The 23,652-nt window shown below is 40.3% G+C and overlaps 1 pseudogene; it reads left to right on the top strand.

Moving 5' to 3' along the window:
- Positions 1–19,118: 19,118 nt before the first annotated feature.
- On the top strand, positions 19,119–22,825 carry LOC129635304 (IQ domain-containing protein F5-like; annotated as a pseudogene).
- The last annotated feature ends 827 nt before the right edge of the window (positions 22,826–23,652 follow it).

Below are 23,652 nucleotides of genomic sequence, written 5' to 3'. Positions count from 1 at the left end.
AAGAATTGATGCTTTTGAACTGTGGTGTTGGAGAAGACTCTTGAGAGTCCCTTGGACTGCAAGGAGATCCAACCAGTCCATTCTAAAGGACATCAGTCCTGGGTGTTCTTTGGAAGGAATGATGCTAAAGCTGAACTCCAGTACTTTGGCCACCTCATGCGAAGAGCTGACTCTTTGGAAAAGACTCTGATGCTGGGAGGGATTAAGGGCAGGAGGAGAAGGGGACGACAGAGGATGAGATGGCTGGATGGCATCACCGACTTGATGGATGTGAGTTTGAGTGAACTCCGGGAAATGGTGATGGACAGGGAGGCCTGGCATGCTGCAATTCATGGGGTCTCAAAGAGTCAGACATGACTGAGCAACTGAACTAAACTGAAAAGTCCTCAAGAGTGGACCCTGTTGCCTCCATTAATGTCTTTCAATATGAGTGAGTGGAACGCTGGTGTCGACCATCTCAAAGGCCTGCATCACTGCACTGAACCATCGGTTCTGGTGTCAGGCATCTACTTCCAGTACAATATGCTGGATTCTGAAGGGAGCACTTATAAAAGGGCTGTGGTTGTGGTTAACACGCAGGCTCAGTCTATACAGGTCAGATTGCCATGGTCAGAACACTAGATCTCACTGTTCCTTGTGGCTCTCTCCCCTACCCAACTCTGGCCTGGCTGTTTATTGCCAGAATGTCCTGGTTTTGTCTCCTTAGAAGTCTCTGGAAAAACCTGTCAGCCCCTTTTACATTTACGCTTTTGTAGTTATTCACAAAGTGGCAGGGTATGAGGCCGAAGCCAGGAAGATGCACCCCCTAAATCCTATCCTACTAAGTGTTCACAGACCACATTCCTTGGCCTCTATTTCCTCACTGCTCCCTTCTCCAGATTCTGCCTTCTCTTGTCCCCTGGATTATAAACACAGTATGTCTGTTTCTAAAATACAGAAAAATGCAGACATATAAGGCAGAAAGTGAATTTTCCTTTAAATTTACTCCCAGAGATAGTGTTTCAGACCTTATGCCATGCACAGACTTAAAATTTGGTATTAAGAATAATTAATTTTTTATTGAAGTATAGTTGATGTACGATGCTCTGTTAGTTTTTGGTATACAGCAAATTGAGTTGTATCCATACATATATATGGACTCAGATTCTTTTCCATGATAGTTTAAATAATTTATTTTTAATTCATACATTTAAAAATAAATTTCTGCCTTATATTATTACTGCTCCTAGTTTGTAGAGTATCTTGGGCAATTAGCTATGCATTTATGGACACAGAACATCCATGTACCTTAAGAAATAGAAAACTGTTTTATGTGTTTCTGTGTATCTTTTTTAAAGTAATTGAAGTAAAAATCATATAATATAAATTGACCATTTTAACCATTTTAAAGTTTATGATTCAGTTGCTTTTAGTGCATTCGCAGTGTTATATACAACCCAAGAATACTGGATTGGGTAGCCTATCCCTTCTCCAGTGGATCTTCCCAACCCAGGAATTGAACCAGGGTCTCCTACCTTGCAGGCAGATTCTTCACCAACTGAGCTACCAGGGAAGCCCCTATGCAACCATCACTACTATCTAAGTCCAGTTTCTAATTTCATCTAATTTTAATTCTAATTTCATCATCCCCAAAAGAAACCCTGTATCCATTAAGTAGTTACTTACCATTATCTTTCCCTCACCCCACACTCTAGCAACCAGTAATCTGCTTATAGTCTCTATGGATTTGCCTACCGTGGACATTTCATATAAATAGAATCATATACTATATGCGCTTTTGTGTCTGGGGTTCTTTCACTTAGCATGTTTTCAGGGTTCCATGTAGAATGTATCAGTACTTCATTCTTTTTTATGGTAAATAATATCCCATTGTATAGATACATTTTGTTTATATATTCATAAGTTAACAGGGATTTGAATTGTTTTCACTCTTTGGTGATTGTGAATAGTACTATTATGAGCATTTGGTGGCCTTTTTAGGATTTTCTCTATGTAAGATCATGTAATCTGCAAACAGAGATAGTTTTACTTGTTCCTTTCGACTTTGGATGAATTTTAGTTGTCTTTCTTGCTTAATTGCCATGACTAAAACTTTAAAGCTCAACATTCAGAAAACTAAGATCATGGCATCTGGTCCCATCACTTCATGGCAAATAGATGGGGAAACAGTGGCAACAGTAGCTGACTTTATTTTGGGGGGCTCCAAAATCACTGCAGATGCTGATTGCAGCCATGAAGTTAAAAGACGCTTACTCCTTGGAAGGAACATTAGGACCAACCTAGATAGCATATTGAAAAGCAGAGAGATTACTAGTCAACAAAGGTCCGTCTGGTCAAGGCTATGGTTTTTCCAGTGATTATGTATGGATGTGAGAGTTGGACTATAAAGAAAGCTGAGTGCTGAAGAATTGATGCTTTTGAACTGTGGTGTTGGAGAAGACTCTTGAGAGTCCCTTGGACTGCAAGGAGATCCAACCAGTCCATCCTAAAGGAGATCAGTCCTGGGTGTTCATTGGAAGGACTGATGTTGAAACTGAAACTCCAATACTTTGGCCACCTGATGCGAAGAGCTGACTCATTGGAAAACACCCTGATGCTGGGAAAGATTGAGGGCAGGAGGAAAAGGGGATGACAGAGGATAAGATGGTTGGATGGCATCACTGACTCAATGGACATGGGTTTGGGTGGACTCCAGGAGTTGGTGATGGTCAGGGAGGCCCTGTGTGCCGCGGTTCATGGGGTCGCAAAGAGTCGTACACGACTGAGCAACTGAACTGAGGTGAAAACTTTCAGTACAGTGTTGAATAGCAGTGGTGAGAGAAGGTATCTTTGTTTTATTCCTCATCTTAGAGAAAAAACTTTCAGTCTTTCACCATTAAGTATGATAATATTAACTGTAGTTTTTTCATAGCTGCTCTTGATTAGTTTGAGAAGTTCCCTTCTATTCCTAGTTTATTGAATGGTTTTCTTTTTAATCACAAAAAGATGTTAGATTTTGTAAAATTATTTTTCTGTATCAGTTGAGATAATCCTATGACTTTTCCTCCTTTATTCTATTAATATGGTATATTACTAAATTGGTCTTGGTATATTGAACCTGCCTTGAATTCTTGGGGTTAATCCTATTAGGTCATGATGTGTAACCCTATCAGTATGCTTTTAGATTTTATTTCCTAGTATTTTGCTGAAGATTTTTACATCTGTACTCATAATTGGTATTGATCTTTTGTTTTATTATAGTGTCTTTGTCTGGCTTTGGTGTCATGGTAATGCTGACCTCAAAGAATGAGTTAGGAAGAGTTTCCTCTTCTTTTTGTGGAAAGAATGTTAGAAGAATTTGTGTCAGTTCTTTCATGTTTTATAAAATTCACCAATGAAGTCAACCAGCCCTGGACTTTCTTTATTGGAAGTTTTGGATTACTTACTCATTTCTTTGCTTGTTATAGGTTGGTTCGGACCTTCTTCAGTCAGTTTGGGTAGTTTTTATTTCTAGGCATGTGTTCTGCTGCTGCTGCTGCTAAGTCGCTTCAGTCGTGTCCGACTGTGCGACCCCATAGACAGCAGCCCACCAGGCTCCCCCGTCCCTGGGATTCTCCAGGCAAGAACACTGGAGTGGGTTGCCATTTCCTTCTCCAATGCATGAAAGTGAAAAGTGAAAGTGAAGTCACTCAATTGTGTCCGATTCTTCGCGACCCCATGGACTGCAGCCCAGCAGGCTCCTCCATCCATGGGATTTTCCAGGCAAGAGTACTGGAGTGGGGTGCCATTGCCTTAGGTTATCTTATTTGTTGGCATACAATTATTCATAGTATTCTCTTCTGATTCTTTTTTATTTATAAGGTCCCTACTTGCTCTTGGTTTTAATGATTTGAGTTTGTTGTTGTTGTTACTCAAGAACTCCAATACAGTGTTGAAAAGGATTTGAGGGGAGCAATACAACTTTTCTCTCTGACTTTTAACAGTTTTTATGCTTTACCACTAATAAGAGTATTGGTGGGAGGTTTCTCTTAGCTAAACTTTTCAAATCAATTATGTTTTTTCCTATTCTAATATGCTCATGGTTTTAGGCTTTATTTTTTAAGATTATACTTTATTATTTCCAGTTTTATTGAGAAATAATTTATTTATACATCAGTGTAAAAGTTTAAGGCATACTGCATGATGGTTTGATTTACATATATTGTGAAATGATTACCACAGCTAACATCCATCTTCTCATATAGATAAAATAAAAAGAATTTTTCTACTTGTGATGAGAACTCTTAGGATTTATTCTCTTAACAACTTTACTATATATCATACAGTGATAGCTATAGTCATCATGTTGTATACCACATCTCTAGTACCTAATCGTCTTATAAGTGAAGTTTGTATCTTTTGATCACCTTCCTCCAATTCCTCTTTCCCCATCTCTGCCTCTGGTAACCACAAGTCTGATCTCTTTTTCAATGAGGTTTTTTTTTTTAGTAAGGATTCCACTTATAAGTGAGATCATACAGTATTTGTCTTTCTCTGAAAATATTTTATTTTCTAGAGCACTTTTAGGTTCACAGCAAAATTGAGCAGAAGGTACAGGGAATTCCCATTTACTTCCTGGACGTACACATGTATAAGCTCCTCCATTGTCAACATTGTTCTCCAAAGTGGTGCAGTTATTACAACTGTTGAACCTACATTGACACCCAAAATTTATAGTTTACATTAGAGTTCACTCTTCTTCTTGTGGGCTTCCCTGGTGGCTCAGCTGGTAAAGAATCTGCCTGCAATGTAGGAGACCTGGGTTTGATTCCTGGGTTGGGATGATTCCCCTGGAGAAAGGAATGGCTACCTACTGCAGTATTCTGGCCTGGAGAATTCCATGGACTGCATAGTCCATGGGATCACAAAGAGTTGGACACAACTGAGCAATTTTCACTTTTCACTTTTCTTCTTCTTGTCCATTCCAGGGATATAGGTAAATGTGTAATGAATGACATGTATCCACCACTGTAATACCATACAGAGTGTTTTCACTGCCCTAAAAATCCTCTGTGCTTCACATATTTATCCCTCTCTCCTTCAACCCCAGGCAACCACTGATCTTTTTGCCGTTTCCATAGTTTTGGCCTTTCTAGAATGTCATATAGTTGGAATCATGCAGTGTGTGGCCTTTTCAGATCGGTGTCTTTCACATGGTAATGTGCATTTATTGAGCCACCATGTCTTTTCATGGCTTGATAGCTCTTTTTTTTTTAACATTGGTTAATATTCCATTATCTAGGTGTGTCACAGTTCATCTATTTATTCACCTACTGAAAGACATCTTGATTGCGTCTAAGTTTTGGCAATTATGAATAAATATGCTGTAATCATCTGTGTGCAGATTTTTGTGGGAACATAAATTTCCAGCTCCTTTGGATATATATCAAGGAACAAGTTTGCTGGATCATATGGGAAGAGTGTGCTTATTTTTGTAAGAGATTACTGAACTGTCTTTCAAGTTGGCTGTAACAATTTGTATTCCCAGTCACTAGCAATGAATGAGAGTTCCTGTTGCTCCGTATTCCCACTAACATTTGGTGTTACCAATATTCTGGATTTTGGCGATTCTGGTATGTATGTGGTAGTAGTTTCTCATTGTTTTTTAATTTGCATGTTTCTGATGATGTATGGTGTGATGCATATTTTCATGTGCTTATTTGCTGTTTGTATATCTTCTTTCAGAGAAGGCAATGGCACCCCACTCCAGTACTCTTGCCTGGAAAATCCCATGGACGGAGGAGCCTGGTGGGCTGCAGTCCATGGGATCGCACAGAGTTGGACACGACTGAAGTGACTTAGCAGCTTAGCAGCAGCATATCTTCTTTGATGAGGTGTCTGGTAAGGTTTTTGGCCCATTTTTAAGCTAGGTTGTTTGCTATTAATGAAGGATTTTATTAAATGTTTTTCTTTTTACAACTATAGAGAGAATTAAATGGTTTTCCTCTTATATCTGTTAACATTGTGAATTACATCAATAGATTTTTTTTTTTTTTTTTTTACTCTGGCAATTTCCTCACAGTGGTGGGCGTTGGCCATATTTAAGAGTACCTGGCATCTGAGCCCTGTGTTTGGCTTATCTGTCTTGGTGGAAGACAGCTTGCCTCTAATTATAGAGATGTAAATGCCAATTTCTTGCTTTTCCAGCTTCCCTGGCTGCTGGGCAGACATACGACAGGTTTGGCCAGTCAAATGTACCCACTAGGATTTTTCAGCTTGCAGCTTGGGATGCGGAGAACGAAGAGAGCATCCTTTGTGTCTGTGGTGGAATCTTCATCAGGCTAGTTCTAGGCTGTGGTGTTTTCTGTGGTACTGGATATGTAGCTTTTCTTTGCTCTATTTTCTCTCTCTCTCTCTCTCGCTTTCTTTTTTTGGCCACACAGTGGGATTTTAGTTCTCCAACCGGAATCAAACCCCGGCTCTCAGCAATGAGAGCATGGAGTCCTAACCACTGGACTGCCAGGGAATTACCTGTTGTTTGTGAGACTGCTCTTCATGCTTCTTGAAAATCTGGTGAGCGAATAAATATTGTTTCATTACTTTCATTTTCTGCTTAAATAAATATGAATCAGCTTGTATTGTCTATAGTTAAGAAAATGATAAATACACTTGCATTCATAAGGTAAATTCCACTCATTTAAGTATTATTTGAAATGATCATTGAATTAAGCTTGTTAATATTTGCATGTGGGTTCACAAGCCAGATTGGCCTATATAGTTTTCTCTTCCTATGCTTACCTAACCTGATTTTGATGTCAAATGGATGCTGACTTCTGGGAGTATTTCTGAAGAAAAAATTCCCAGAGTAGAGTTGCTGGATCAAGGGGTTTGTGCATTTTTCATTTTGATGGATTTTATCAAATTGTTACTCAAAGAGGTTTTGCCGATTTACATTCTGACCAACAACATATAATACTGCCTGTTTCTCTTTACTCTTACCAACTTGGAGGACCTGTCATTACCAGTTAACCTTTTATTTTTTTTAATGTGTGAATTGAGCATCTTTGCATATGTTTAGAATTGTTTCCCCCCTGCTGTTTCTTTTTCTATGAACTACTTGTTTTTCTTACTTGGGCAAAGTTCTGGTTTACCCTTTTGTCCTGCAGTGATCTTCTGGTCTGGAAGCTAAGTTCCCTCTGATGTTGATTTTAATGGGTGCTGAAACTGGAAAAGACCCTCACTTGGAGGGAAGTTGGCATTGTTGTTTCTGCCTCCTAACTCAATACACTTTTCAGCTGTATCCACCACTTATGCAAAGATTTTATTGGCTTAAAAAGACTATATTTCCTAATGACAGTCAACTATTCTACAAACAAATCAGGTATTGCATTTTAATATTTTAATAAATAGATCCCAAACCAATACAATTTTGGCAGGGGAAGGAGAGGATAAGTAAGTGAAAAGTAGGTAAGGAAATTTTATTTCCAAAATTTTAAGTGTTAAGCTCTAAGAATTTTTATGAGGAAACCCCTTTCCTTTTCACAACCAAATCGTGTACACCCGTGGCGGATGCATGTTGATGTATGGCAAAACCAATACAATATTGTAAAGCAAAAAATAATAATAAATGAAAGAACATAAAAAAAACCTTTCAAAGCATGTGTTCTAAAAGTATTTTCCATGGCGTTTTATTTTGGCTGATGAGCTCCCTCTGGAGGCAGGAAAAATATCAGCACCAGAGTTTCTTTTGGTTCCATTAACACACTGTTATGACAAACCTAGACAGTGTTTTAAAAAGCAGAAACATTATTTTGCCAACAAAGGTCCATATAGTCAAAGCTATGGTTTTTCCAGTAGTCATGTATGGATGTGAGAGTTGGACTGTGAAGAAAGCTGAGTGCCGAAGAATTGATGCTTTTGAACTGTGGTGTTGGAGAACACCCTTGAGAGTCCCTTGGACTGCAAGGAGATCCAACCAGTCAATCCTAAAGAAGATCAATCCTGAATATTCATTGGAAGGACTGATGCTGAAGCTGGAGCTCCAGTACTTTGGCCACCTGATGTGAAGAGCTGACTCATTAGAAAAGACCCTGATGCTGGGAAAATTGAAGACAGAAGGAAAAGGAGATGCCAGAGGATGAGATGGTTGGATGGAATCACCAACTCAACGGATATGAGTTTGAGTAAGCTCTGGGAGATGGTGAAGGACAGGGAAGCCTGGCATGCTGCAGTCCATGGGGTCACAAAAAGTCAGACACGACTGAGCGACTGAACAAGCAACAATATACTGTTATGCATGTATGCATGCTACGTCGCCTCAGTCGTGTCTGACTTTTTGCAACCCTGTGGACTGTAGCCCACCAAGCTCCTCTGTCCATGTAATTTTCCAGGCAAGACTACTGGAGTGGGTTGCCATGCCCTTCTCCAGGGGATCTTCCCAACCCAGGGATCAAACCCTAGTCTCTTATCCTCCTTCATTGGCAGGAGTTCTTTACCACTAGTGCCATGTGGGAAGTCCCCCAAATACTGTTATAACAGTATTAAATTAATTCGGCAAGGTAGCAGGCTACAAAATTGAAGACAAAAATCAGTTGCTAACAATGAACAATCCTAAAAGAAAATTATCCCTGAAAATCCATTTACAATAGCATCAAAAAGAATAAAATACTTAGGAACAAATTTAACTAAGAAAGTGAGAGACTCATACAGTGAGAACTACAGAGCATTGCCTAAAATAACTAAAGAAAATATAAACAAATAGAAATATACTTTGTTAATGTACCAAAAGACTTAGCAAGATGTCAGTACTATCCAAAATAATCTATAGATTCAGTGCAATCCCTATCAAAATCCTGATGACATTTTTTTGCAGAAATAGAAAAGTCTAACCTAAAATTCATATGGAATCTCAGAAACCCTGAATATCCAAAAAAAATCTTGAAAAAGAAAAATAAAGCTGAAGGGCCTATGCTTTGTAGTTTCAGAACTTCCTACAACATTACAGTAATCAAAATAATACGGTATTGCCATTAAGACCAATGGAATAGAAAAGAGAGCTCAGAAATAAACCCTTACATATGTATTCAAATTATTTTTTACAAGAATGCAAAGACCACTCAGTGGGGGAAAGGACAGTGCTTTCTACAACTAGTATGGAGAAAACCAGATATCTACATGCATATGTGTGAAATTATACCCATATCCAACACCATATAAAAAATAAAGTGTATCAGAGTTCTAAAACTCTTAGAGGAAAAGAGGTCAAAGATTGTACAACGATGGATTTGGCAATGATTTCTTGGATATGACACTGAAAGCACAGGCAACAAAGAAAACAGACAAATTGGACTGCATGAAAATTTAAAATTTTTATGCGTCAAAAGACACTGTTGACAGAGCAAAAAGGCAATCCATGGAATGGGAAAAAATATTTGAAATCACATATCTGGTAAGAAATTAATATCCAGAACACATAGAAGCTTTTAAATCTCAACAACAACAAAACCCAATTTAAAATGAACAAAGGACTTGAATAGACATTTGTCCAAAGGAGATATGCAAGTGACCAATAAGTACAGGTAAAAATCCTTAACATTTCTGATTATTAAGGAAATGCAAGTCAAAATTACAATGAGATACCACCTCACATCTATTTGGATGGATACTATTTTTTTTTAATGTAAAATAATAAATGGAGATGAGAATGTGGAGAAACTGGAACTGTTGTACCCTGTTGGTGGAAATGTAAGGGGATATAGCTGCTGTATAAAAAAAAATTAAAGATGGAATTATGATGTGGCAGTTCCATTCCAGAGTCTTGAAGAATATTTGTTTACATATGTTCATAGCAGCATTTTTCACAACAGCTAAAATATCAAAGCACCCATGTGTCCATCAGTGGATAAATGAATAAGCAAAATGTGGTATATACATACAATGGAATATTATTTAGCCTTAAAACAGAAGGTAATTCTGACTTATGCCACAATATAGATGAAACTTGAGGACATTATGCTAAGTGAAGTAAGTCAGTCACAAAACAGCGAATACTGCATGACTTCACTTTATAGAAGGTATTTGGAGCAGTTAAAATCATAGAGATACTTGGAGTAGTTAAAAGTTGTAAAGAAAGACAAATTCTACATAATAGAATTGTGGTTACCTGGGGCTGGAGGTGGAGGAATGGGTGGTTATTGTTTAATGGGTATTGAGTTTCAATTTTACAAGAAGAAAAGAGTTATGAAGAGGAATGGTGGTGACAGTCTTCAACATTGTTACTGAGTCGCTAAGTTGTGTCTGACTCTTTGCCACCCCATGGACTGTAGCACACCAGGCTTCCCTGTACTTCACTATCTCCCAGAGTCTGCTCAAACTCATGTCCATTGAGTCGGTGATGCCATCCAACCGTCTCATCCTCTGTCACCCTCTTCTCCTCTTACCCTCTGTCTTTCCGAGCATCAGGGTCTTTTCTAGTGAGTCATATCAGGTGGCCAAAATACTGGGGCTTCAGCTTCAGCATCAGACCTTCCAGTGAATATTCAGGGTTGATTTCCTTTAGGATTGACAGGTTTGATCTCCTTGCTGTCCAAGGGTGAACATATATAATACTACTGAACTGTACACTTAAAATGCTTAAGATGGTAAATTTTGTATTACATGTATCTTATGACAATAAAAAAGTAAATGGTAACTAGAATTAAAGCTGAAAAAGTTGAAGCACTTTTAGGGAAGCAGAAAATAGATGGGTGTTCCATATAAATAAGAGAAATCTAGATTGTTGATGTCTTAAGTGTTCAGTGTTCTGGACACAATTCAAAAAATAAAAAGGTGAACTCAACATTGGTATCTTATTCACTTTTCTGGTTAGTGGTAGACGTGGTGGGAAGTATGGTGACTTGTTGAAAAGTCAACAAGTTTATTTTTTTTTCTTTTTCCTAATTCCATGGCATGTGGTATCTTAGTTCCCTGACCAGCAATCAAACCTGTGCCTCCTGAAGTGGAAGCACAGTGTGATTCTTAATCAGTGGACCATCAGGGAAGTCCCAACAAGTTGAATTTTTGAGCAGAATTTTTGACAGTTTCTTTGTGAGGAGGCACAGAATTTGTAGACCAGGACTGCCACGAATGAGGGCATCCTGGTAAATCCCCAGTGTTTCATGTTGGAAGCCAAGAGGACTTACATACCAGGAGAAAAGTGAATTTGAAATAGACTAGCGTTTCCAATGATGAAAAGTCAGTTTCACATCATCTCAGACACTGGTTTAGGGCAACCCAGGATTTCTAATGCTCCAGTCACCTACCAGAGCAAATGTAAATCATCTCTGAAGAAAGAGATTTTCTTTTTGAAAATTTTTCTTATACAGTGTCCATCACTCAATAAAAACTAGCCAAATTGAAGAACAAAAAAAAAAACAAAAAACAAAACTTGAAAACCAGAGAAATAACTAACAGGAGAATTAGACTCACAAGTGGAGACAAATAATGAAGGTACAGATACAAAGTTTTAAAATAAATATTCTTACTGTGTTAATGAAAACAGAAGACAAAATGAGACTTCAGCAGAAAACTGAAACTTACTTTAAAAGTGTCAAGTGGAGAATTTTAGAACAGAAAAGCACAACGACCAACTAGAAAATTCAATAGGTGAATTTAACAAGATTACACAAAGATGGAGAGAGAATTAATGAACAGAAAAATCAAGAAAAAATACATACATTTAAGCACAGTTCAGTTCAGTCACTCAGTTGTGTCCAACTCTTTGCAACCTCATGAACCACAGCACGCCAGGCCTCCCTGTCCATCACCAACTCCCAGAATCCACCCAAACCCATGTCCATTGAGTCGGTGATGCCATCCAACCATCTCATCCTCTGTCATCCTCTTCTCCTCCTGCCCTCAATCTTTCCCAGCATCAGGGTCTTTTCAAATGAGTCAGCCCTTCGCATCAGGTGGCCAAAGTATTGGAGTTTCAGCTTCAACATCAGTCCTTCCAATGAATATTCAGGACTCATCTCCTTTAGGATGGACTGGTTGGATCTCCTTGCAGTCCAAGGGACTCTCAAGAGTCTTCTTCAACACCACAGTTCAAAAGCATCAATTCTTCGGCACTCAGCTTTCTTCACAGTCCAACTCTCACATCCATACATGACCACTGGAAAAACCATAGCCTTGACTAGATGGACCTTTGTTGACTAATAATGTCTCTGCTTTTCAATATGCTATCTAGGTTGGTCATAACTTTCCTTCCAAGGAGTAAGCGTCTTTTAATTTCATGGCTGCAATCACCATCTGCAGTAATTTTGGAGCTGCCAAAAATAAAGTCAGCCACTGTTTCCACTGTTTCTCCATCTATTTCCTGTGAAGTGATGGGACCGGATGCCATGATCTTAGTTTTCTGAATGTTAAGCTTTAAGCCGACTTTTTCACTCTTCTCTTTCACTTTCATCAAGAGGCTCTTTACTTCATCTTCACTTTCTGCCATAAGGGTGGTGTCATCTGCATACCTGAGGTTAGTGATATTTCTCCTGGCAATCTTGATTCCAGCTTGTGCTTCCTCCAGCCCAGTGTTTCTCATGATGTACTCTGCATATAAGTTAAATAAACAGGGTGACAATATACACCCTTGATGTACTCCTTTTCCTATTTGGAACCAGTCTGTTGTTCCATGTCCAGTTCTAACTGTTGCTTCCTGACCTGCATACAGGTTTCTCAAGAAGCAGGTCAGGTGGTCTGGTATTCCCATCTCTTTCAGAATTTTCCACAGTTTATTGTGATCCACACAGTCAGAGGCTTTGGCATAGTCAATAAAGCAGAAATAGATGTTTTTCTGGAACTCTCTTGCTTTTTTGATGATCCAGCAGATGTTGACAATTTGATCTCTGGTTCCTCTGCCTTTTCTAAAACCAGTTTGAACATCTGGAAGTTCACGGTTCATGTATTGCTGAAGCCTGGCTTGGAGAATTTTGAGCATTACTTTACTAGCATGTGAGATGAGTGCAATTGTGCGGTAGTTTGAGCATACTTTGGCATTGCCTTTCTTAGGGATTGGAATGAAAACTGACCTTTTCCAGTCCTATGGCCACTGCTGAGTTTTCCAAATTTGCTAACATATTAAGTGCAGCACTATCACAGCATCATCTTTCAGGATTTGAAATAGCTCAACTGGAATTCTATCACCTCCACTAGCTTTGTTCGTAGTGATGCTTTCTAAGGCCCACTTGACTTCACATTCCAGGATGTCTGGCTCTAGGTGAGTGATCACACCATCGTGATTATCTGGGTCGTGAAGATCTTTTTTGTATAGTTCTTCTGTGTATTCTTGCCACCTCTTCTTAATATCTTCTGCTTCTGTTAGATCCATACTATTTCTGTCCTTTATTGAGCCTGTCTTTGCATGAAATGTTCCCTTGGTATCTCTCATTTTCTTGAAGAGATCTCTAGTCTTTCCCATTCTGTTGTTTTCCTCTATTTCTTTGCATTGATTGCTGAGGAAGGCTTTCTTATCTCTCCTTGCTATTCTTTGGAACTCTGCATTCAAATGGGTAATATCTTTCCTTTTCTCCTTTGCTTTTCACTTACCTTCTTTTCAGAGCTATTTGTAAGGCCTCCTCAGACAGCCATTTTGCTCTTTTGCATTTCCTTTTCTTGGGGATGGTCTTGATCCCTGTTTCCTGTACAATGTCATGAATCTCCATCCATAGTTCATCAGGCACTCTGTCTATCAGATCTAGTCCCTTAAATCTATTTCTCACTTCCACTGTATAATCATAAGGAAATTCTTAGTCACTGGCTAAAATCTGCTTACCCCAAACGTTAAGGAAACATGCCCACAAAGCAAAGTCAGAAAATGTCCATGAGAAAATGGATTAAAATATTTGAGCACAGGTTCAGACCTTCCTCTCCCACCGCAAATTCTTGGGAGTAACAGAAAAGGTATACCTTTTTTTTTAAGGCATACCTTTTTAAAAAACCTCTAATAGTACCTTGGGAATTCCCTGGTAGCTCAATTGGTAAAGAATCTGCCTACAGTTCAGGAGACCTGGGTTCAATCCCTGGTTTGGGAAGATCCCCTGGAGAAAGATATATGGCAACCCACTCCAGTATTCTTGCCTGGAAAATCCCATGCCCAGAGGAGCCTGGTGGGCTACAGTCCATGGGGTGGCAAGAGTTGGACACAACTTAGCAACTAAACCGATAGTACCTTAAAAAAATAGAGATCTTCAGTGGACAGAAATTATATGGATACTTTAAAAAACAGAGGCAAATATGAAAAGACTTAAAGAAAATGAACCAAAGGTCTAAAAAAGATTTCATATATAAGTGGAGAATGGCCATCCAGTTCCTGCAAGGTAGGAGGCAGCTTGTGCAGGGGGCAGCAGAGGCTGTGCGTTATCATAGGAACCAGTTGGAATATATCTGTAATAGGAGCAGTCAACTTTCCTGCTGCGACATGCAGTTGGCAAGATAGGACCTGTTTTCAGGGAGGAACTGACTGGCCTGGGAAGAAGAGGCAGGGCCTGGTACCATGTAACATTCTTGTACAAAAAGACTCCTTCCCAGGAGTCTTCCCACTTACATCTCACCCAAACAGTTTATCCCACATGGGATCTGTGGAATCTCACCGAAACAGTTTATCCCACATGGGAATCTGTGGAATCAGGGACTAAGCACTCATCAGTAAGTTAAAGGAAATCTCAAAGATGAACACCCAACCAGGAATCATCAAGCTTTAGGGGAGACCAACAGCATGAAAAAACCTCCCTAAGCCCAACAAGCAGAAATACAGTAACTAAAGGAAAGATTTAAGACAGTTTAAAGGAATTAAGTTAATGTATCAGTTCAGTTCAGTTCAGTTGCTCAGTCATGTCCAACTCTTTGCGACCCCATGAATCACAGCACGCCAGGCCTTCCTGTCCATCACCAACTCCCGGAGTTATACATTAGTATAAAAAAATATATAATTACACTTTTTTTGCCACACCACATGGAATATGGGATCTTAAGTTCCCCAACCAGGGATTGAACCTGAGCCCCCTGCTGCAGTGGAAGCACAGAGTCTTAACCATTAGACCACCAGGAAAGTTCAGTGTTCATATTTTTGACAGGAGAAGACCACTTAGCCTTAAAAAAGAAATAACACAGTATTTGAAAGAGCCACTTATGGATCTTGTAGAGGAACAATATAGCTATCAAAATTACAACCTGAGAGATGGGTGGTGGCCAAGAGAGCAGAATCAGAAGACCTTGAATTCATCTCCTACTACAGGCACACCAGAATTACAAGTAGTTACAGAGAAACCATCTATGATAATGACCTGAAAAGTAATAGAAAATATTTTCCACAACTAAAGACATAAAAGGGAAACCACAACAAAATGGGCAGGGGGCCAGAAATGCAATATAGTCAGGACACACCTTTGGGAAGGTGACCCACAAATGGAAGGAATAAGCAAAACTGCAGAAGTCCTCCCCAAGGATTGAGGGGTCTGAGACTCTGCAGCCCAGGGATCCTGCACTGGGAAGATGAGCCTCCAGAACATCTGGCTTTGAAAACCAGAGGGGCTTATTCTGAGAAGAGCCAGAGGGCTATAGGAAACAAACTTGACTCTGACAGGGTGAATGCAAAATCTCAAAAGATTCCAAGTCCAGGTACAGAAGCAGTAGCTTGAAAAGAGCTTGGGTCAGACCCACTTGCTCATCTTGGAAACCCTCCTGGAGGGGCAGAGTGCAGCTGGGGATCTTCCTGTGGATAGAGGTTATGACAGCAGCCATTTTGGGAAGCTCTTTCAACTAGGATAATAACCTGCAATGGTAAGCACCATTTTGGAATCCTTTCTCTAGCCTGTTAACACCAGGGACCCAGCCTCCTCAGACCATTTAGATAGCCACAGTTAGAATTTCAACAAAGAGAAAATATAAAGAGGAGCCAAACGGAGCTGATGAGTAAATGGCTAAATGAAAAAATACACTAGAGGTTGTCCAAATATGAAAAAAGAATTTTAAAAATGAGGATACTTTAAGATACCTCTAGGGGCTTCCCTGGTGGCTCAGTGGTAAAGAATCTGCTTGCCATTGCAGGAGACATGGGTCTGATCCCTGGTGGAACATCCCACATGCTGCACAGCAGCTAAGCCCATGTGCTACAACTATTGAGCCTGTGCTCTAAATCCAGGAGGCCACAACTACTGAGCCCACGTGCCCTCGAGCCTATGCTGTGCAACAAGGGAAGCCACCACACTGAGAAGCCCTTGCACTGCAACTAGAGAGCAGTCCCCACTCTCCACAACCAGAGAAAAGCTCCCCCCCAACAAACAAAGCAACAAAAACCCAGCACAGCCAAAATTAAATAAATTATTTTTAAAAACAAATGAAGACAGCCTAAGAGACCTCAGAGAAAACATTAAACACACCAGCATTCACATTACAGGGGTCCTAGACGGAGAAAAGAGAGAGAGAGAAAAGACCTGAGAAAATATTTGAAGAGATAATAGCTGAAAACTTCCCTAACGTGCCAATTAAAAGACAATGGAGAAAGTTTTTGAAGGAACAAGGGACAAAACAACAAATAACATGCAAAGGAACTTCTGTACAGTTATCTGCTGACTTCTCAGCAGAAACTCTGCAAGCCAGAAGAGAGTGGCATAATATATTTAGAGTAATGAAAGGGAAGAACCTACAACCAAGATTACTCTACCAAGCAAGGCTCCATTCAGATTTGACAGAGAAATCAAAAGCTTTATAGACAAGGAAAAGCTAAGAGAATTCAGTACTACCAAACCAGCTTTTCAACAAATGCTAAAGGAACTCCTCTAGGCAAGAAAGAGAACAGCAATTTAAAACAACCTTGTACATATATCTATTACTATATCAAAACCTCAAAAACCTCTACTGTACTCTTGGAGGGCTGTTTATATGCAGGAGTGTCCCTACATAGCTTGTTTGAATTTAATTTTTTTTTTTCCACAGAGGGCTAGTTTTTGCTTATTGTCTCTCCTCAGTGTGTGCTGGCCATTATCCCCTGTGGTAGGAGTGGTCAGCCACCTCTGCCAAGGGACCTGAGACCAGGAGCCAACCACTGCCCTTCCTTCCTGGAAGCATGCATGTGGGCTATGTACCTGCACACCCCCTGTCAGCACTGATGGTCTGTGTGAGTTTCTCTCTGCTTTGCTCTCTGCAAACCTGTTGCCACCCTCTCCCCTGAGGCTCCAAAGCTGCTCTGTCATGGCTGATCCCCCTGCTAGTGAGGGGGACTTACCTGTGTTTGAAAATCTTTCCGCTTTCACAATCCCCTCCCAAGGGTACAGATCCTGTCTAGATTCCTTTCTCTTTTCTTCTTTTTTCTTTTGTCCAGTGCAGTTACGTTGAGATTTTCTTGCCCTTTTGGAGGTCTGAGGTCTTCTGTCAGTGTTTAGTAGATGTTCTATAAGAGTTGTTCCACATGTATATGTATTTTTGATGTATCTGTGGGGAGAAGGCGAACTCCACATCCACTACTCTTCCACCATCTTGATCTTTCCCCTTAAGCACTTCTTAATAAATGATTTGGGTAAATTTTCACAATTCTGTATTCCCCAGTAAGCACCACCGAGAATAAGACAGCGCATTTGTGTGTGTGTGTGTTGTTTGCAAGCAGTACATCTTATAACTCTACTCTAGGTATAATCTTTATTTGGAATCATTTCACCTGTAGTTTAAGTTTGGTTATTTTAAAATTTTGAGTAAATGAATCATCCTGTAAATAGTTTGTCTGGCTTCTTTCATTTAGCATGTTTTTGAGATTCACCTATGTTATTGTGTGTTTCAGTGATTTATTCACTTTTAACACTGTGTATTTCATTATATAAATATACTAAAGTTGCTTTCTCTAGTCAATTTTGGTAAACATTTCAATTGTTTCCAATTTTGACCTACTTGAATAAACTTGCTATGAACATTCTTGCACAAATCTTTTGTAGAAAACATGTTTTCATTTTGCTTGTGTAAATACTTGGGAGTAGAATTGCTGAGTTATAGACTGGAGATATGTTTAAATATATTAGAAACTGCCAAACCATTTTCCATAGTACTTATACTGTTTTATACATAACCACCAACAGTATATACAAGATTCAACTACTGTACATTCTCATCAATATTTGATTGTCACTGTCTTTCACTTTCGGACACGACTGAGTGACTTCACTTTCACTTTTCACTTTCATGCATTGGAGAAGGCAATGGCAACCCACTCCAGTGTTCTTGCCTGGAGAATCCCAGGGATGGGGGAGCCTGGTGGGCTGCCGTCTATGGGGTTGCACAGAGTCAGACACGACTGAAGCGACTTAGCAGCAGCAGCAGTCTTTCACTTTAGCCATTCTCTAGAGTGTCTAAAAAATATCTCATTGTGGTTCTAAATTTATTTCCATCATGGATAATGATACTGGGCATCTTTTCATGTGCTTCTTAGTCATAGTACATCCCCTTTTGTAAAACACTTAAGATTTTACTCCAAACTCATTCTTTCTGCATATTATTTCCTTCCATTGTTTGATTGAACTGAAATCCATGCAATTGAATTCCCTGTTGATGAATATTTAAATTGTCTCAAATGTATGTTTTTATCAACGGGCATGAAATGATGAACTTTGTACAGCTTTGTGCGCCAGTGGGCCAATATTTTCAGTATTCTGCCATTTTGGCCATTTATAGCTTTAAGAATGGACAGAACTTACATGTTTTCACAAAAAAGGGCTCAATGGTTGGGAACCATTTTGATGCCTGAGTCATAGGTGCCCTTATGACATCATTCCTGGTTTCCCTTCTTCCTGCCTGATATGTGGCTGGAAGAGTACAGACCTGACAGCAATGAAACCATCTAACTCCTAACTATGGGAAATTTAAGGGATTGCAGACCTGAGAGATTTGAACCATCTATTTCCAAGTCATGGGCATTCAATTTTGTGTAAGAGAGAGAGCCAGTCTACCCGAAGTTGCAGGCAGGGAAAGGTGGATTTCACAGTTGTTAAGGATACAAGTCCTCTTGCCTCTGGGCAAGGCAAGAGGTGGAGCATGTGGTAGACTCAGAACCGAATTTACAGAGAGCAACCTATTCTTATCTTTCCCCTCTCAACTCTGATTACAGAAGGATGGCCACGTTTGTCAAATTGTAGTAGAAGACGTTGATGAAACCACATTACTACGTGAAGCGAAGAAGAAAAAGGAGAAAAAAAAACCTGAAACACCTCTACCACAGGTAGGCCAATAGAGGTTCTCAAAGTTGAAGGGGACCCAAACCTGCAATGTATCTAACTAAAGTCACCCAGAGGTGACAGTTGTCTTTCTCTGTGGCCCATAGCATGGGATGATCAGGGAATTTGTCACCCTTGTAGCTCAGCTGGTAAAGAATCTGCCTGTGATGCGGGAAACCTGGATTTGATCCCTGGGTTGGGAAGATCCCCTAGAGAAGGGAAAGGTACCCATTCCAGTATTCTGGCCTGGAGAATTCCATGGATTGAATAGTCCATGGGGTCGCAAAGAGTCGGACATGACTGAGAAACTTTCACTTTCATTCTCACGTCCATACATGACTACTGGAAAAAGCATAGCTTTGACTAGAAGGACCTTTGTCAGCAAAGTAATGTCTGCTTTTTAATATGCTGTCTAGATCGGTCATAGCTTTTCTTTGGAGCCAGCATCTTCTAAATTCATCGCTGCAGTCACCATCTGCAGTGATTTTGGAGCCCAAGAAAATTAAGTCTGTCTCTGTTTCCACTATTTCCCCATCTATTTGCCATGAAGTGATGGCACTAGATGCCATAGTTTTCTGAAGGTTGAGTTTTAAGTCAGCTTTTTCACTCTCCTCTTCCACTTTCATCAAGAGGCTCTTCAGTTCCTCTTTGCTTTCTGTCATAAGGGTGGTATCATCTGCATATCTGAGGTTATTGATATTTTCCTGGCAATCTCGATTCCAGCTTATGCTTTATCCAGCCCAGCATTTCGCATGATGTACTCTGCATGGAAGTTAAATAGCAGGGTGACAAAATACAACCTTCGTGTACTCATTTCCCAATTTGGAACCAGTCTGTTGTTTGTGTCTGGTTCTAGTGGTTGCTTCTTGACCTGCATAAAAATTTCTCAGGAGGCAAGCAAAGTGGTCTGGTATTCCCATCTCTTTAAGAATATTCCACAGTTTGTTATGATCCACACAATCAAAGGCTTTGGCATAGTCAATAAAGCAGAAGTAGTTGTTTTTCTGGGATTTTCTTGCTTTTTCTATGATCAAACAGATGTTGGCAATTTGATCTCTGGTTCCTCTGCCTTTTCTAAATCCAGCTTGAACATCTGGAAGTTCTTGGTTCATGTACTGTTGAAACCTGGCTTGGAGAATTTTGAGCATTACTTTGCTAGCATGTGAGATGAGTGCAATTGTGGGGTAGTTGAACATTCTTTGGCGTTGCCCTTCTTTGGGATTAGAATGAAAACTGACCATTTCCAGTCCTGTGGCCACTGCTGAGTTTTCCAAATTTGCTGGCATATTGAGTGCAGCACTTTCATAGCATCATCTTTTAGGACTTGAAATAGCTCAGCTGGTATTCCATCACCTCCACTAGCTTTGTTCCTAGTGATGCTTCCTAAGGCCCACCTGACTTTGGATTCCAGCATGTCTGGCTCTAGGTGAGTGATCATACCATCGTGGTTATCTGGGTCATGAAGATCTTTTTTGTATAGTTCTTCTGTGTATTCTTGCCACCTCTTAATATTTTCTGCTTCTGTTAGGTCCCTACCATTTCTGTCCTTTATTGAACCCATCTTTGCATGAAATGTTCCCTTGGTATCTCTAATTTTCTTGAAGAGCTCTCTAGTCTTTCACATTCTGTTGTTTTCCTCTATCTCTTTGCATTGATCCCTGAGGAAGCCTTTCTTATCTCTCCTTGCTATTATTTGGAACTCTGAATACATATGGATATCTCTTTCCTTTTCTCCTTTGCCTTTCACTTCTCAGTCTGATTTCTGTATTGACCATCTGGCGATATTCATGTGTAGAGTCTTCTCATGTGCTGTTGGAAGAGGGTGTTTGCTATGACCAGTGCTTTTTCTTGACAAAATTCTGTTAACCTTTGCCCTGCTTCATTTTGTGCCCCAAAGTCAAACTTGCCTTTTACTCCAGGTATCTCTTGACTTCCTACTTTTGCATTCCAGTCCCCTATGATGAAAAGGATATCTTTTTTGGGTGTTAGTTCTAGAAGGTTTTGTAGGTCATCATAGAACTGTTCAACTTCAGCTTCATCGGCATTAGTGGTTGAGGCATAGACTTGGATTACTGTGATATTGAATGGTTTGCCTTGGAAATGAACAGAGATCATTCTTTGATTTTTGAGATTGCACCCAAGTACTGCATTTTGGACTCTTTTGTTGACTATGAGGGCTACTTCATTTCTTCTAAGGGATTCTTGCCCACAATAGATAATAATGGTCATCTGAATTAAATTCACATATTCCAGTCCATTTTAGTTCACTGATCCCTATAATGTTGATGTTCACCCTTGCCATCTCCTGTTTGACCACTTCCAATTTTCCTTGGTTCATGGACCTAACATTTCAGGTTCCTAATGCAATATTGTTCTTTACAGCATCAGACTTTACTTCCATCACCAGTCACATCCACAGCTGGGTGTTAGAAACCCAAGTCTAGAACTGTGTGGGAGTGCGTGTGTGTTTACATGAGTGCATATATATGAGTTAACTGAAGTTCAAGATGTGAGAACCAAAAGAAGTGAAAGTGAGAAATAAATGAGCAGGGCTCCAAACTGTGTGGAACAGGCAAGTGTCTAATCCTGTGATTTGACAGAGAAGCCAGCAGGTTATGCATTGGAGCTGGTGTCAGGCATGAAAGGAGAGCAAAGGATGCCCGTTCTCCAGCGTGTGGGTGCAGTCTGAAGCAAAGTGATATGCTTCCCAGGTAGGTATCAGGCCCAGGGTGCAACAGAATAACCCATTGACCCATAGATCATGGTGTTCTTGTTCTAGACTGGCCAAACAAGCCCAAGGAACCAGGTGACAGCTAGGGCAGGTGTGCCCCCAAGCAACATATGAGGACTGTGAGACTCCATGTTCAGCTGTGATGTGTCTGTTAAACCAAGAGTGGTGGAGGCAGGGTACCTGTCTGGTCTTCTGGCTCCAGCCAGTGGCATGCTCAGTGCTCAGGAACTGCTGGGGAATTGACCATTGTTGATGCAGTATCAAGACCCCTTCCTAGCTCATGCCAGAGCTGAGGTGGGTTGGGAACATTTTCTGAGTGTCCTTTCTTTTTCCTTGTAGCCTCCGCCTCAGGTGAAAAAGCCAAAACCACCCAAAAAGGTGGTTATAAGCAATGAGCTGCAAGCAATAAAAATCCAGGCCTGGTGGCGGGGCACCCTGGTGCGCAGGACACTACTGCATGAGGCTCTCAGAGCATGGATTATTCAATACTGGTGGAAACAGAAGCTGGTAGAACTCCTGGAGAAGAAACGACGGGCTATGCTGCAGTATTATGCTCAGAAAAAATGGGCAGTGGTCAGGCTACAGTCCTGGGTTCGCATGTGGCGCGTCCGGGATCGTTACCGCCGTTTGCTCCATGCTGTCCGCATCATCCAAGTCTACTGGCGCTGGCATAATTGCCATACCCGGGGCATTTTTAGGGGCAGCTATGAACTCACAGCAAGCCAGCTAGGACTTGAGCTTGAGATCTTTCTGGGATCACACATCTGTCGGATTACGGACTGCATCCCCTTCCCAATAAAGAATTGATCAGGTCGGCTCCAACACTGTGTCACAAGGTCTCTGTCAGACAAGCTTCAGGAGGTCCTGTCTCAGTGAAGGGTCAAAGTAAATGACGGCAGATATTGGGTGTCTCACAGGTCAGCTCTGAGGTTATCTGGGGTCCCATATGAAGGAGGAGTCTAAGAGCCAGGAACTGGATAGGTGGGGTCTGTGATTAATTAGCAGTGGCTGCCATGAGTAGGAGAGATGGGGTTGCAGGGCTGCCAAGTCAGCCAACTCCAGGGAAACTCCTTCATAGTGTGGTCTATAGTTTTCTGTTTTCATTTGTCAATGGTTTCCTCTGCTGTGCAAAAGCTTGTAGATGATTAGGTCCCTTTTGTTTATTTTTGCTTTTACTTCTGTTGCCTTAGGAGACTGACTGAAGAAAACATTGATATGATTTATGTTGGAGAATACTTTGCCTATGTTCCATTCTAGGAGTTTTATGGTGTCTTGTCTTATATTTAAGTCTTTAAGCCATTTGTAGGGTTTTTTTTGTGTGTAGTGAGAGGGTGTATTCTAACTTCATTAATTTACATAGGGCTGTACAACTTCCCAACAGCACTTGCTGAAGAGACTGTCTTTTCCCCATTATGTATTCTCACCTCCTTTGTTGAAGATTAATTGGCCATAGGTGATTAATTGATCATGGGCTATCTGTTTGGTTCTCTTGATCCATGAGTCTGTTTTTGTGTCAATACCATGTTGTTTGGATTACCGTCACTTCGTAGTATTATCTGAGGTCTGGCAGTGTTATGCTTCCTGCTTTGTTCATTTTCCTCAGGATTTCTTTGGCAATTATCAGTCTTTTATGGTTCCATATAAATTTTAGGATTATATATTCCAGTTCTGTGAAAAATTACGTGGGTAAGTTAAATCTGGGCTTCCCTGGTGGCTCAGGTCCGTAAAGAATCCATT

The sequence above is a fragment of the Bubalus kerabau genome, chromosome 20 (assembly GCF_029407905.1).
Source record: "Bubalus kerabau isolate K-KA32 ecotype Philippines breed swamp buffalo chromosome 20, PCC_UOA_SB_1v2, whole genome shotgun sequence".
Classification (NCBI taxonomy): Eukaryota; Metazoa; Chordata; class Mammalia; order Artiodactyla; family Bovidae; genus Bubalus; species Bubalus kerabau.
The sequence above is the reverse complement of the archived record's forward strand: the minus strand, read 5'-3'. Positions and strand labels throughout refer to the sequence as shown.